The following is a 15715-nucleotide window of genomic DNA, read 5'->3' on the forward strand; positions in this document are numbered from 1 at the left end:
ATCCCTAGAGATGATAATAATAAACAGACTCTAGGATTAATGTATGAACCTTAAATTTTTCCTATGATTTAAAAGTCTGATTTACAAACAAAAAAAAAGAACGTTTGTACATGTCAATTTTATATTTTGGAAAAAAATCGTTTCTAAATCAACAAAAAATTAAATTCTTTTACGATTATTCAAAATCTCGTGAAAGGACGAAGTAAGAGATGTTATTTAGCAAAGTTCAGAAAAAAAAAGATGTTATTAGCAAATTTATGACGATGATGAGTATGACTGAGAGAATCATGATGACCATTATACGTCGAGAATCGATGGTTTCTTAATTACAAACAGATTTACTTAAACTAATACTTTCGGTGGTGGATGTAAAAGTTACTTCTTCGTGTGCTCGATCGCCAAATATCTTTCTTTTTTCTTTTTTTTTTTTTTTTTTTTTTTTTGTAGACTAGGATGGGTTCGAGCCTTCGGCCTTAATCCCATCCCAGGCCCGGGGCCGGCCGGCGCTGATACCGATAACATGGCGTAAAGCACCTCTCCCCATGGGAATCGAACTAGGGGTGCAATGGAACCTACTCCAAGCACTAAACCACTAGCCCAACGCACCTTGGGTAGATCGCCAAATATCTTGTCACGTTGAATGCATATGTCATTCATTCACACACATATCTGATGACATGTAATTCATTCACACAGGATTATAACATTATGTTTATGTCAATTGTTTCGAAAACCGGACCGGATACCGATTTGATATACCAACTAGTTGATTGAATTGACTGATTCAACCGGTTGAACCGGGTTTTCTGTTTTCCTTTAAAAAAAAATAAATATATATAATCATATATTTATACTATATGCACAAAATAGTTCTATATATGATACATTTTCTATATTTTTCCATTAACTAAAAAATAAACAACAAACATAAATTCTAGATATATATATATATATATATATATACAGTTAACAAGTGCATAATATGTAAACTGAACTGATAGAAACACAAATGATTAATTGTTCAAATTATCACATTTATTTATAAGATATAGCTAAAATCCTAAATTTTATGAATATAACAAAATGAAAATAGTATATAAGAGCCAAAGAGAGATTTTACGTTATTTTTTTTTTAAAAAAAATAGGATTAAATAGAAACCAATTAAATAAATGATAGTTAATTATGAAGTACTAAAGTTTAATAATAACTGAAAATACATTAATTATGTGTTGATTATTTAGAACCAGATTTTCAAGCTGACATGGATCACTATTAAACTGAACTTGACTTTTTCGATATGTGACTGTCTAACCAGTTCCAATCCTGTCCGGTTTTTAAAATATTAGTTACTGCACTAAAAACATCAGTATTTCACAGAAAAGTGTTGATTACTAATAAGTGACTTCAAAGTTTCTCAACATGTTGAAAGTTTCTCAAATAAAACGTGCAAGGAATACGAAGACCGCATGGAAATCTTAACTCCGTTAAGTACTTAATAAGTTGATACATTATCAACAATTTTTTTATTGAACCCTCACTCTCTTGTGATTTTTTTTTTGTTGAAATGTTAAATTTATTTATCAACAAAAGAAAAAATGTTTACAATACTGAATATTTGGTAAGATTACAAAACTTGCATAGAACTTGAATTCGATACTTGCGAGCCTTTTCTAAATGCTTCGCTCCAGCCACCAAGTCATCATGCTTCCGTAGAAAGCCACATTCTTGAAACGTAAGGAGGACACTCTGTTTCTAATGGTTTTATCCATTGTGCGAACGAGTTCTGATGCAGCACTCTCCTGTGATTTACAGTAGCACCCTATTAATTTTCTTCTTATTATTGTTTTTGGCTCTTTTATCTTTGATTATTATTATTCATCCACACTGTATTTCCTCTCTGCTCTCCGCCAGTGCAGGTATATTAAACTTCACCTTCTTTTTCCGAAATGTTAGATTCCCCAAGCCCTAAATTACACTGGTGGTCGAAACCTGTAGCTTACGTTTCTAGCTTTTAGGGTTTTGATATTGCGACATAGAAGGCTAGGTTTTTGCTTGCGTTTGTGGAACATCTCCAAGTATGGCTCGCAATGTATCAGAATCTCCGGTGAGACACAGGCACTCTCCACGCAGGAGTAGAAGAGAAGAATCTTCGGGTTTGCAAAGTCGTCGTAGCTCTAGGTCTCCTTCACCACGAACGAAGAGATTGAGAAGAGCTCAAGGTGAGAGAGAGGAAGGGAGAAGAGCAGGGAAGTAGAAAGAAGAAGAGAAGGAGCCAATGATAAGACAAGGGACATTCCTGTGTCGTTTTACTCTCTTGGCTCATCCATGTATTGACGCTTCAGAGCTAACTTTGTTAAATTTTTCAGGAAGAACCATCTTTTGAGCTATCAGGAAAACTTGCGGAAGAAACCAACAGATATAGAAGTGATGTTTCAATCTGTGGATTTCAATTTCTAGCATCTCTTTGTCATGTGAACTTTTGCTACAGTGATCTTTATGTATATGTGAATTATGTGGCTTTATTGTCAGGGTCATATATTTTTTTTTAATTTCACATGCGTCCCTAATTTTGTTGAACCCTTTGCAGGTATCGCAGCACTCCTATTCAATGAGCCACCAGAGGGCAGAGGCTAGAAAACCCAACAAAGGATGGAGACTCTATGTTTTCAAGGATGGTGAACCATTAAGACTTATTGTATTTACACATGCTCCATCTGTCAAAGTAGTCGTCCATTAAGACTTATTGATTTTTTTTTTTTTTTTTTTGGGTGCATGAAACAAATGCAGTAAATCATGTAGTGATGGTTTGGTGAAAGAGATTCTCGAGATTGTATGATGCAGTCTAGCCATGTAACACTTGAAAAATTGTGGTCGTTGATGATTATGCAATGTTCAATGGTCAGATACATTTGTGACTGCTTTCTGGTGTCTATTTTGGTTTGAATCCTTGAAGATTGTTTTTTTAGTTTAGTGATTTATACACAGATTTATCAATTTTTAATCTTTTTTCTGTTTGTTTCCAACTCTTAGTGACCTGAATCAGTCTTCTTGATGCGTGATTTTTATGCATATGAAATGTGTTCCATTGACAGAGCTACTCCAGCTCCATCGCCAAAGCTGCTATCTCTTTGGACGTGAGAAAAGAATCGCCGACATTCGTACTGATCATCCTTCTTGCAGCATGCTGTTATCCATTACCGGTGTGAGTAGTTCTTCCCTTGAATAGTAAATTTCTATGAACATGGATCTAATGAGAAGAAGGGTTTTAGGTTAACATTAGTGACACTGTTAATGTTCTTGTCTCATTGAAGTGGAAATGGAGAAACTAGATGGTATGATGGAGACGCAAATGAGGTAAAACTCTGTTTGCTTTTTCATTTGGCTTATTTCCTCGCTTTAAGGTAAAATTTAATTTCCATTTATGCCACCTTGCAGGCCTTACATTATTCTCAACATTTTTATACTAACATGTAGAAAACACTTTCTTATTGATCGAATGTTTATAGAGATTTTAGTTTCTATTGTTGGTTTTCTAAGGTGACCCTTTGCTAACAGAAAGAGGTTGGCTTTTTTTGGTAATGAGATCAATCTTTACTTTAAAAGCTGCAGCATCTTTAGACTTTGGACCAAACATAAAAGTAACACATCGAGACAGAGCTGAGATTTCCCAAGTAGGTACCAAAAACAGACATGACTTCTCTGTAAGAAGAACCTATTGAAGATTTTGTCAAGCCTTTTGAGTGAGTGATCCAAGAATCACATCACGGATCTCCTCGCTGCTTGCTCTGTCGAGAACTGTGAAGTCAGCGCCGGCTCTAAGAAGCTCCTCGAGCTTTAGGCTTGTCTTCTTAGGCTACTAACTCTACAGGATGAATGTTTTGGCTGAAAAGAGTCTCCACTCCATCTTATCGTAGGTAACTTCAACCGCAAGCATCACCATGTAGTTGGAATACTGCAAAGCACCAAGTAGCAGAAAAGATATTTACTCTGTTTCGAGGTGTTAAGAAGCAGCAAACTCTTCAAGAAATGTCACAAGCCTAACATATTCTTACGCAAATAATGTTGATGATAACGTTTGTTGTAACTCTAAAACCAGATTCCATGATGATGTGCTACAGATTTGTGCAACGTATCAAGACATAAAAAAGTGCTTAGAGCTTTAATCTTTCATCTTCTCCTTCTTCTTTCTTGTTGTTATCTGTTTCATTATTTTCTTCGACTTTGGTCACTCCTAAGTACTCAAGCGCGGTGACTACATCGCTCATCGTTGGTCTGGTTTCTGCTTCTTCTTGAAGACACATCGCTGCAACTGCAAGCGCTTGATACAATCCCTTTATCGGATACTTCCCTTCAAGCAACGGATCCGCCATTAACGTGAACTTTCTCTTATCTTTAAACAATGGACTCGCCTACGCATTTTACCAAACCATCTAAGAAAAACAAAACAAGAGATCTTAAAGTTGATGAAAAACTTTGCATTACTTATTACCCAAGTCACTAGATTCTGTTCTCGAGTTGGTTTCTTGGTGTCGATGACTCTTCGCCCTGTGATCATCTCCAAGAACACCACGCCGAAGCTGTAAACATCAGATTTCACTGTGAGCTGTCCTGTGAGAGCATACTCAGGCGCACAGTAGCCGTACGTTCCCATCACTCTCGTCGACACATGAGTCTCTCCACCGGTCGGACCAACTTTAGCTAAACCAAAATCCGAAAGTTTTGGGTTGAATTCTTCGTCAAGTAATATGTTGGAGGCCTTGAAGTCTCTGTAGATCACAGGAGGATCAGCCGTCTCGTGTAGATACTCGAGCCCGCTCGCTGCACCTGCTGCAACTTTCATCCTTGTGTCCCAATCCAACGGTTTCTTCTTGTTCCGCACCAATTCTGAAATAATAAAGAGGTGATTTTCTTAGAAAACTATATAATCTACGATGTTTTGTAATGTATATATACCGAGAAGATGATCTTCTAGTGAACCATTTTGCATATATTCATAGACAAGAATCCGTTGATCACCGTCTGCGCAATATCCAACCAAATTGACAAGGTTTTGATGATGTAAGAGACTCAGCATCATGACTTCAACAAGGAACTCTCTGTTCCCTTGGTAGCCATTCCTGTCTAGCTGCTTAACCGCAACAACCTAAATAATGCAAGAATCATAATCAAACCGCTTTGACAAGAATATGAAGGAAATGTTGCAAAAGTTATATATACCTTTTCAGGGGTTTCTATATGCCCTTTGTAAACCCTTCCGAAACCGCCTTCACCGAGCTGATTCTCAGGGTTAAAGTTCTTGGTGGCGACGCAGAGATCTCTGAATGTAAATATCTGAGCACTGATGTTCCCTTTCCCAAGTTTTGCTATCTCTTCGGATATGTATCTTCGCCTACTGCTATCTACAAGTATATATTGATGTGTCGAGTTTTAACCCGATTATCTAACTGCAAGTGCACAGTAAAGTACGCAGTAGTAATGCGGGATCGAATCCACAGGGACCGATGATCACACGTAGAGTTGCAGACAAGTTAATAGCTACAGCGAACGAAGATATATTTTTGATGTTTTTTTATTTAATTTTCTTTAGTGTCACAAAACATAAACAAGCTGTAAAAATATGATTTAAACGATTTGAAAACTATTTTAAAACAAACGTTGGGCATTGAGAATTCTCAGGGATTTCTTTTTAATCAAGATACAATTAATGGCAGACACAGGGATATATTAAGAACCGTCTAGAACTCAAACACGATATTAGAATTAACCTTCTTCCGTAGCGCTAATTCTCTATGTTATAGAAATCTCCACACTAACTTCCGCTGAGTTTCAATTTCTAAACAAGCATTAAGAACAGGTTCAATATGTTCACAAAGCGCAATAACATCAACTTCCGAGGGTTAAGGACACTTTGCTCATCTAAAGTATTTTCGGAAGTTCAAACAATCACTTTCGGTGCATCAAACAATCTGATATCATGAACTAAGTGATCAATTCAGTTCAAGCAGTAAGAAATCCATTAGATGAAGAACCAAAACGTAATCCCTTAGTCTACACACGTTTTATGAATCAAAACATCAAGAAATCCCCTATGAGAACCCCTAAACCCAACTAGATGACTACTCACACATAACTAAGCAAGAACAACACGATTTTGATGAAGAAAACATGATAAGATTGTATTAAAACAGAGTAAAGGTTCAGAAGATCTTCTCCAAATGGTTTTGAGATGAACTCCTTTACAAATCTTCACAAATCACAAAAAACAAGTTACAAAACTCTCAAATCTCTCTCAAGAACTTGTAAATCTCCTTCTTGGTCGTCTCTGGTCTTTTCTGAGTCCCCAAAAGTCGAGAGTTTTTTTCCATTATTGAGGGGAGTGGGTAAAAAGGAGTGAAAAGCTCGTTGGTGCGTGTGGAGCCCGTAGAGCGTGGGATCGGTCGATCCACATGGACCGGATCGGTCGATCTAGTGCATGAAACCGTAGCGACAAGTTCTGCTTTTCTTCTTAGCTCTGGATCGGTCGATCCACAGACAATGGATCGGTCGATCTATGTCCTGTGCGATCAATACTTCTCATTCGGTCCATTGTTCGGTCCATCTTGCTTCTGAATAAATCCCGAATGCGTTCTTTTCTTGCAAGCTATCTAGTAACCTGCATATTACACTTAAGAACACCAAAACGCATCAAATAGACCAAAACATTAATTAAAACCGACCATTTAATTGCTCCAAAACGAGTTTAAAACCGTTAAAAACACGGAATATCAACTCCCCCAGACTTGAATCTTTGCTTGTCCTCAAGTAAAGAGGATTAAAATTTGGGAGCTCACTAACCCTCAGTAGACCTTACCTTGTGATTTCGCTAACCACTTAAATCAGAGACTGTCAAGGCATTCATTCCAAATCCCCACCAAGACCGCGCAAACCTTTCCATATTTCAGACCTGCAAGTCTCAGTTTCAAGTAATCAACTCTTTACATTCATTAAAAAGGGCGTGACCTTTCCACCAAAGATATCTCCATCAGGTATAACGGGCTCGGTGTTTGGGAGGCTGTTTTAGTGTTTAATTAGGTGAGGCTCAAGTGTTTGTGGGTATCAGCGATAACAAAAAAAATGCAAAACATTATGCAAAATCGCTGGAGAAACCGAGTATATTGATAACCACGTTTTCGAACTGCTCAAGTCTCAAATGATCAAAACCCAACAAATCTCAAACTCTAACCCCAAATTTAAACAACGCATCATCTCTGGTACACAAAATAAAAATAAAATGTCTAAATCAAATCTACTGAATGAGATATAAACATGAACTCTTTTTTTTTTTTTTTTTTTTTTAGAATCGACTGATTACTTGCAAATGTTTTGTGGTAATCAATCGATTCATATCTTTTTTTTTTTTTTTTTTTTTTTTTTTTTTTTTTATATTTCAGAACGAAAACTTATACAAACCGAAATCGAATATATACACTGCGATGCAATCACACACTTACAACACCCAATTTTTCTATTTACACCTCTAGACACACAGGTCCGTGTCTAACCACCTAAATGTTCCGATCCTACCTAAGCAGTCGGATGAACCATGTCTACCCTAATCTCTCCATTGTTTTTGCACATGTATGCACATATGATCAGTGTGTAAGAATGCATGGAGATGAAATAAAAGGGTAAGGTGTAGGTGTGGTACCAAACTATTGATGAGTCTGGCCATTCAGGATTATTAAAGAGTGGTAAAATGTGGTAAAGAAAATCCTGAATGTGTATATGGTGTACCGTTTCCTGATGTTGATTCCTGGTCAAAAGAAATTAAATTCATTAATGGTCAAAAATAGTTGAGTCGATTACAATTCACCGAGACTTGATAAAAGATTTAAGGAGAGGTTGTTTGGTCAAGTGGTTCCTCGGTTTGTCTGCGCTAACAGTCCTGAAAAATGGCCAATATGAAATGTAATGCACAACACACAAGGAAATAGTCTAATAATCATCACAGGGTCTGATAAAAATACGTAGAGAGTTTTTTTAAAACACAAGCAAATCCGATAAACTAAGAAAATAAAAGAAATAATAGCAATATGGTACATAAGTAGCATCCTCCCCCAGACTTACTTCACACCGTCTCGGTGTGAAAATAATTCCAAGAGAGATTACCGATCAGGCGTTGCGGTCAGTGCGCCTCTTCGAGCGCCTCTCCAATGCTCCATCATCATCAGAGTCCTCCGCTGCCTCAGGTCCAGCAGCGGTGTCGTGAGCGCCTGAGTCGTCATCGCTATCTCCAGAAACAGCTGGCTGTGATGCGCATCCCTTCTTAATGTTGCAGATTCCCTTCCACATCTTCAGCAGTATGGAGTTGTTGGTTTGATGGCTCTTGATGGACCAAGCGTTGATCTCAGCAGCGGATGCAGTAGCGGGAGGTGCTGGTGGCAGCATATACGGAGTGAAATCCGTGGGGAAAAGACTTTCCTCATCTTCAGGCTCCTCCTCTATATCATCATGTGGTGCCTGCTGGTGTGTCGATGATGATGCGACTCCTTTCTTCTTCAGTGTCGCGGGTCTGGCGCAGAGAAATGCAGGCGGTGGTAGAAATATGAGAGCACCTGGATCAGTCAGCTCGGTGATGGCGGTATAGGGTAGTTTGACAAATTGCTCTCTCCCTTGTGGGTCATGGAACTGGTAGATATGAGGGGCTGACTTGTCGATGCTACCTCGCCAAGGGCCGGTGAGGTAGTGGCTGCTAATGAGTGCTCTCATGTCGAAAAAGTTCTGATGCATCCCCTTCTTATCCACCACTCTGTCAAAGGTGGAAGAAACACTCCACATTGCCTTAAGATCCGTGTGATAACCGCTCCAAACCCACATCTCTTCGTGTCTGAAACTTTGAAGTACGCAAGCTTCTCCGCGATCACAGCTCCTATGTTTATGTCCTTCCCGCTAACATAGGTAATGTCTGCGCCCTGAGGCCATAGGTGTCCAGCCCCGATGAACAGAAGAGCTAGCTCATCTTTTGTCACTGCAGCGGGTTCTGTCTTCCATAGATAACACTGCTGATCACTCTCACTGCATATCGCAGAACAGGGCTACGAATTCTAGCTTGCTTGGCCTCTCGAGAGATGAAGTTTCCTGAAGCGATGAATTTCCAGAAATCATTGTGTTCCGGGAAGTCAGGAACACAAGATTGACGTCCTTTCCCGAACCCAAAGACGTCGCACAGCTGAAAGATGGTCATGGAGTGGAACTGCCTGTTCACAATGAAGGAGAACATTGCCTTATCAGCTACCGGGTTGTCCTCGTCAGGATGGTAGAGGCGGGCTGATGCGAGGAACTGCCTGGTCAAATCAGCATAGCAATCACAGTGAAGATCGAAGATGTTCCCCAGGCCAATCTTCTCGAACAAGGCTTCAATATCCTCGGTTATCCCCAATGCATCTGTAGTGTCTCTGTGAGCGAAGCGCGACGGACATATTTCCACTCCCCTCATCTGCTCGTAGAAATCATCATCATGTATATCCCACTGCTGGGTTATCTCTCGATTCGCAGGATGAGACCTATCCGTCTTTCGGAAATTGCCCTTGTGCTGAGCCTAGCAGTCTGTACCGAGGAACTCCCACGCTCACCCTGCTTCTTCTGTCTCTTAGGCATTATCTGCAAAATTAATTCATCAAAACCCAAGTAAGAGACAAATAGAAAAACACTCTTATAAAATCAATTCTGATCAATCCCCTAAACATGTAAAAATTTAGCACACATCTCTTCTCAAAACTCAAGATAACACATCACACTCCATTCCAATTTTCGTTTTTCAATTAAACTCCAAAATTAAAATTTTATTTTTCAGTTCCAAATTCATAATTGCTTAAAGAAATCATGCTGCAAAGTGTTAATCATCATGAATATTCAAGCATTTCATTCAAACAATTAGAATTTGTTTTAATTTGAACTTTTATCAACATTATGACCATTGGAAATTATTTCTCTAAAATCTCAATTCAACCCACGAAATTGGCAATCAAGGTAACCCATGAGTATAATCATCACAAATAAACCATCCTAGATGCCATTCCATTTAGAATTCGGAGATTCCCCAACATCAAACCCTAGGGCGATTTTAGATTCCAAAATTAGAGAGTCATACCTGTGTCTTGATGAAAACTGATGGTAGAAACGGATAGAGCTTGAAAAACTAATGAGTTTAGCACCAAGAATTACAAAAATCGGATGAGAGATGATGGAAATCGAATTTGGTGTTCTTGAGAGGTTTGAGAGAGTTTGAGAGGAGAGGAAGATGAAATGATATGTGTTTTGATTGATATTTTCGCGAGTTGGGTGTTTTATGGGTGTTTTCCGGTTTAAATTAAGTGAAATCAAACCGGCAATACTTACCTTAGATCGACCGATCCGACGCGTATGGATCGACCGATCTTCCTGAGATCGACCGCTCTACCTCACCCGGATCGACCGATCTCTTACATGGATCGCCCGTTCTGTTTCTTTAAGATCGATCGATCTCTGCCTGATCGTGATACATGCCTGAAAATCATCTAAAAACACAACCAAAAATCAATTCACACAAGAAAACATAATCACAAAAGAGAAAGAAAATCAAACCATGTGGGTTGCCTCCCACTCAGCGCTTGTTTAAAGTCGCGAGCCTGACTATTTTGTTGTCCTTAGGCGAGATCAGGTTCCGATAAAGGAATGTTGGTTCCTTCTTCGGGTTTTGCATCTGTGAAGTAAGGTTTTAGCCTCTGCCCATTGACTGTGAACTTCCTCCCATTCTCTTCCAAGACAACAGCTCCATAAGGTCTAACCTCTGTGATGGTGAAAGGTCCGGACCAACGAGACTTAAGCTTTCCAGGAAATAGCTTGAGTCTAGAGTTGAACAGAAGGACTTTGTCTCCAGCAGCGAAGTCTCTCGGGATTATCTTTCTGTCATGCCACGCCTTAGTTCTTTCCTTGTAGATTTTGGTGTTCTCATAGGCGTTCAACCGAATCTCGTCCAGCTCGTTCAACTGAACCATCCTCCTTTCTGCAGCGGTTTTAATGTCGAAGTTCATCAACTTCGTTGCCCAAAAACCACTGTACTCCAATTCCACAGGTAGGTGACAAGACTTTCCATAGACCAGATTAAAAGGAGTGGTGCCCAAGGGAGTCTTGTAGGCGGTTCTATACGCCCATAAGGCGTCATCAAGCTTCACAGCCCAGTCTTTCCTTGTTTTGCCTACAGCCTTCTCCAAAATCCCCTTGATTTCTCGGTTCGATATTTCAACCTGCCCACTTGTCTGAGGATGATAAGGTGTAGCTACCTTATGCTTTACTCCATGTTTCTTCAGCAGTTTATCGAACGTCTTGTTGATGAAGTGAGAGCCTCCATCACTAATAACCACTCTCGGGATCCCGAATCTTGGAAAAATGACTGTCTTGAACATTTTCTTGACAACACTAGAGTCATTTGTCTTGCTGGCTACTGCTTCCACCCACTTGGAGACATAATCAACCGCAACCAGGATGTACTCATTTCCATAAGAAGATGGGAAAGGGCCCATAAAATCAATTCCCCATACATCAAAAACTTCAACTTCAAGGATGAAATTTTGGGGCATCTCATTTCTCTTACTGATGTTGCCCTTCCGCTGACATGCATCACACTTTGAGACAAACTCATGGGCGTCTCTGAAAAGTGTAGGCCACCAGTAACCAGCCTGCAGGACCTTAGAAACCGTCTTGAATGTTGCAAAATGGCCTGCGTATTCTGAACTGTGGCAGTGGAAAAGAATCCCTTGCATCTCATTCTCCAGAACACATCTCCTGAATAAACCATCTGAGCATCTCTTGTAGAGGAAGGGATCATCCCAGTAGTAGTGGTTCACATCTCTCATGAACTTCTTCCTCTCATACCCCTTCAGGTTCGGTGGTTCAATTCCAGCACATAGGTAGTTTGCAAAGTCTGCAAACCATGGGAGATCATCCTGAATTTGTCTCATGACACAGCAATCAGCCTGATCCAAATACTCATCCTCCAGCAAGGTGATCACATAGACATTCTCCTCGGGTAATGTATCATCCAGTGGTGTTTCAGCTTCCACTCTCATTCGGGAAAGATGATCTGCCACTCCATTTTCTGCTCCTCTCTTGTCTCTGATCTCAATATCAAACTCCTGTAGCAGTAAGATCCACCTTAAGAGTCTCGGTTTAGCATCTTTTTTCGTCATCAGGTACTTCAAGGCTGCATGATCTGTGTGCACAATTACTTTCGAGCCCACCAAATAGGACCTGAACTTCTCGAAAGCATAAACTACTGCCAGCAACTCCTTCTCAGTGGTAGCATACTTGATTTGAGCATCATCAAGCGTTCGGCTGGCATAATAGATCACATGGAGTTTCTTGTCTTTTCTCTGCCCCAAAACAGCTCCAATCGCGTAATCACTTGCGTCACACATTATTTCAAATGGCAAGTCCCAATCTGGTGGCTGCACAATGGGAGCACTGACTAGAGACTTCTTGAGAATCTGAAACGCAGCGAGGCAGTCAGCATCAAAAACAAACTTCGCTTCTTTGCACAGCAGACGGGTGAGTGGCCTCGCTATCATAGAGAAGTCTTTGATAAACCTCCTGTAGAAACCGGCATGTCCCAGAAAACTCCGAATATCCCTCACTGTCCTAGGAGGCTGTAGGCTGGTCATAACTTCAATCTTTGCTTTGTCAACCTCGATACCCTGCTCTGATATCCTGTGACCCAAAACAATGCCATCTTTCACCATGAAATGGCACTTCTCCCAATTTAGCACCAAGTTCTTCTCCTCACATCTTTCCAGCACCTTGCACAGATTAGCAAGGCAGTCGGTAAATGAAGAACCGTAGACTGAGAAATCGTCCATAAAAACCTCCATAATGTCCTCAATAAGATCAGTAAAGATCGACATCATGCATCTCTGGAAAGTGGCAGGAGCATTGCACAATCCGAAGGGCATTCTCCTGTAGGCAAAAGTACCGTATGGACAGGTGAATGTTGTCTTCTCTTGGTCCTCTGGATGAATGGGTATCTGAAAGAACCCGGAGTAGCCATCGAGAAAACAGTAGTAGGGGTGGTTGGCTAGTCTTTCCAGCATCTGGTCAATGAAAGGAAGTGGGAAGTGGTCCTTCCTTGTGGCTGAGTTTAGCTTCCTGTAGTCAATGCACATCCTATGCCCTGTGACTGTTCTGGTAGGAATCAGCTCAGCCTTCTCATTTGTGATGACAGTGATGCCACCCTTCTTAGGAACCACATGAACCGGGCTCACCCAAGTGCTGTCTGAAATTGGGTAGATCACCCCTGCACTCAACAGCTTTAGAATCTCCTTTTTCACAACTTCCATCAGTTTGGGATTCAGTCTTCGCTGGTGCTCTATGGACGTCTTTGACTCATCCTCCAAGTGAATCTTGTGCATGCAAAGATCTGGAGAAATACCTGTAATATCATCCAAAGAGTACCCCAATGCTTTTCTATACTTTCGCAATTTTGAAAGAAGCAAAGCGGTCTCCACATTATTCAGGTTAGCACAAATAATAACAGGATATGTGGAATTCGGTCCCAAGAATGCATACCTCAGCCCAGCTGGGAGGGCTTTAAGTTCCACCTTTGGAGCATTCTCCTCACTCCAATCTGGTTGGGAGGATGACGGTTTGACGGTTTTATCGGTGCCTGAGTCTTCAAGGCTGACATAGGCGACATGCTTCTCAATCGGTGAGGCTGAATCCAAAATCTCAGAAAATCCAACCACTTCTTGGTTCATGAACCCGAACTCACTCTCCCTTTGGGTCAATGCGACTTGTAGAGGATCATCAGTGTGCAACTCTTCATCCATTTCCTCCACCAGTTCAGTCAATGTATCAACCCAGAAAGTCTGTCCATCAATAGTCGGATTTTTCAGCACCTTCTCCACATTGTATCTCATCGCCATGTCTCCTAGACGTAAGTCTATATGCCCATTCTGTACATCAATCATGGCTCCAGCAGTAGCTAAAAACGGTCTGCCCAAAATGAGAGGATCTTTAGGTTCCTCTTCCAGCTCCAGAACTACAAAATCGGTAAGCACATATCCCTTTCCAACACCAACAGGGATGTTTTCTAGTACACCGACTGGTCTTCGCACTGATCGGTCAGCAAGGACCAAGGAGATCCTTGTAGGTTTGTAGTTCGTCATGCCTAGCCTCTCAGAGACAGAGAAAGGCATTAGGCTCACTCCTGAACCCAGATCGCAGAGACTCCTCTCAAAGGTAAGTGATCCAATGCGGCATGGTAGAACAAATGCTCCGGGATCTTCACGCTTTTTAGGCATGACATTTTGTAGAACTGCGCTACATTCCTCATTGAGCATCAACACACCACGCTCTAGGCTCATCTTATCGGTAAGAATCTCCTTCATGTACCTTTTAAGAGAAGGTACCATCTTCACCGCTTCAACGAATGGCAATCTCACATGTAACTCCCCAACAAGGTTCTTTAGCTTCTCGTACTCACGTTCTTTGATCTTCTGCCTTGGTCTGGATGGGTATGGAGCCTTAGGAACATAAGCAGGAGGCGCCACATACACCTCTTCAGGTTCAGAGGAATTTGGCTTCGTTGACACGGGATCGGTCGATCCACATGGACCGGATCGGTCGATCTCCGTCCCCTTGGATCGGTCGATCTGTTCCTGAGATCGGTCGATCTTTCTTATTCGATCCCTCAATCGTTTTTCCACTCCTAAGTGTTACAGCATTCACAAACTCCTTGGGATTCGTCTCTGACTTCCCTGGTAGAAATCCAGGTGCTGTTCTGCTGCTGGAGGCGGTTTGAGCAACTTGCTTTTCCAAAACTTTCAAATGGGTGTTCAAAGCTTCAAACTTCCCATTAAGCTCTCCATACATGTTATCCACCTTGGTGTTTATCTCTGCAGTGCTATTCTTCTGACCTTCTAGCACCATTTGCAGCATCTTCTTAATTTCGTTATCCTGAGAAGACTGTGACGAAGAGGCATTCCCTTGATTCTGGTAGTTGTTGTACTGCTGCCTTTGCTGAAATCCTGAGTTGCCCGAGTTGTTCCCCTGATATTGATTTCTGTTCTGATATCCTTGGTTGAACACACTCTGGTTCTGATTCTGGTTCTGCCTGTTTCCTGCCTGAGGGTAGGACTGATGTTGTGGATTCTCCACATTGTTGCTCCGGTAAGACAGATTATTTTGCTGATTTTGACTCCATCCAAGGTTCTGATTGTAGCCTCTGTTGTAGTTTCCTTGACCACCAATGTAGTTCACATCAGCTTGCATATCATCTGAATCATCACCAACAGTTTCTTGTGAGGAACGATAGCCTTGCTCCTCCACAAATTTCACAGATTTCTGATCTCTCTTGAGAAGCATCTCAATCTTGGCATTCAGCTCATCTATCTTCTTGGATTCATAACCAACACCCTTCTGGCTGGTGTCAAACCTTGACTTGCGGTTTGCTTTGCTGGATGACAGGTTGTTCAGCAAGGTGTAAGCTTCTTCAACAGTCTTGGTCATGAAATCACCATTACTTGCTGTGTCCATGGCATCTTGACTCTCTTCATGAACTCCATTATAGAAAATGTTCAGCAAGCTCACATCAGTGTAACCATGGTGAGGGCAGTCCTGTGTGTACTCCTTGAAACGCTCCCAAGCCTCATGAAAGCTTTCTGAATCAAGCTGCTGAAAGCTTCCAATTCTGCTTCTCAGATA

The 15715-nt window shown here is 40.9% G+C and overlaps 1 non-coding gene and 1 pseudogene across 1 annotated transcript; one reads left to right on the forward strand and one right to left on the reverse strand.

The window, feature by feature from the left end:
• Nucleotides 1-1119: 1119 nt before the first annotated feature.
• Nucleotides 1120-8857, reverse strand: LOC106378979 (annotated as a pseudogene).
• Nucleotides 8858-15608: 6751 nt separating this feature from the next.
• Nucleotides 15609-15715, forward strand: LOC125581097. Its single transcript, XR_007318808.1, has one exon. It is a non-coding gene; the product is annotated as a small nucleolar RNA R71 (small nucleolar RNA).

This window comes from Brassica napus, chromosome C1 (genome assembly GCF_020379485.1).
Source record: "Brassica napus cultivar Da-Ae chromosome C1, Da-Ae, whole genome shotgun sequence".
Taxonomy (NCBI): Eukaryota; Viridiplantae; Streptophyta; class Magnoliopsida; order Brassicales; family Brassicaceae; genus Brassica; species Brassica napus.